Source organism: Vombatus ursinus, unplaced genomic scaffold (genome assembly GCF_900497805.2).
Source record: "Vombatus ursinus unplaced genomic scaffold, bare-nosed wombat genome assembly UNPS02015398.1, whole genome shotgun sequence".
NCBI lineage: Eukaryota > Metazoa > Chordata > Mammalia > Diprotodontia > Vombatidae > Vombatus > Vombatus ursinus.
The window spans coordinates 3,826,355-3,827,154 of record NW_020955176.1 but is presented as its reverse complement, the minus strand read 5'-3'; positions in this window follow the sequence as shown (position 1 = coordinate 3,827,154).

Genomic DNA, 800 nt, shown 5'->3' with positions numbered 1-800 from the left:
CTCTGTGCTTCCTCCTTTGGCGCTGTCTATCTCCTCCCCATCCCCGTTACTGCCCCTCCCTCTCTACCCCTAAGCCCCAGTGGTTTGTGGTCTTGCCATGTGAACTGTAAATCTGTCCAACACAACTCATCATAAACAAAGAAGCAACTGTGAAATTGTAAGCTCAGGGCCTCTGGCACCAGGTCTCTACCTGGCTGCCTTTCTCAGGAGATACTGGCAAGGTCAAAGCAGGGAGTGGGAAGGGGTGGGGGTGTTGGAGGATAAAGTTCGTGTATGTCAAAATTACAGAGATAGGCAGAGAATGATTGTGACAGGTCTCACCACCATTGTGTGGGGAAGCACCACTACCCTGACACACAGTAGACTCCCCAAAGGGGGCTTCTTCTAAGGTAGAAAATGAGACACAAGAAACTCTCTAATAAAATGTAATGTCTTTGAAGTAAGAGATTATTTTCTTTTTGTGTTTGTATCTGCAGTGCCTAGCACAGTGCCTGGTACATGGTAGGTGTTTAATAAATACTTATTGATTGCTTGATTGTTTGGTTGAATTGAATAAATGTAAAATAAAATGCTGAGGCTCCAATCTTTAATGCTCTTTGGAGAAAAAAGGAAGGGAAGGAAGAGGGAAGAAATGAAGAAAGGAGGTAAGAAGGCTGGAAGGCAGGGAAGCAGGCAGGTAGGGAAGAAGGGAGGGAAGAAGGGAGGTAAATGAAAAGAGAGAAGAGAAGAGAGGAGGAGAGAGGAGGGAGGGAAGAAGGAAGGAAGGAAGGAAGGAAGGAAGGAAGGAAGGAAGGAAGGAA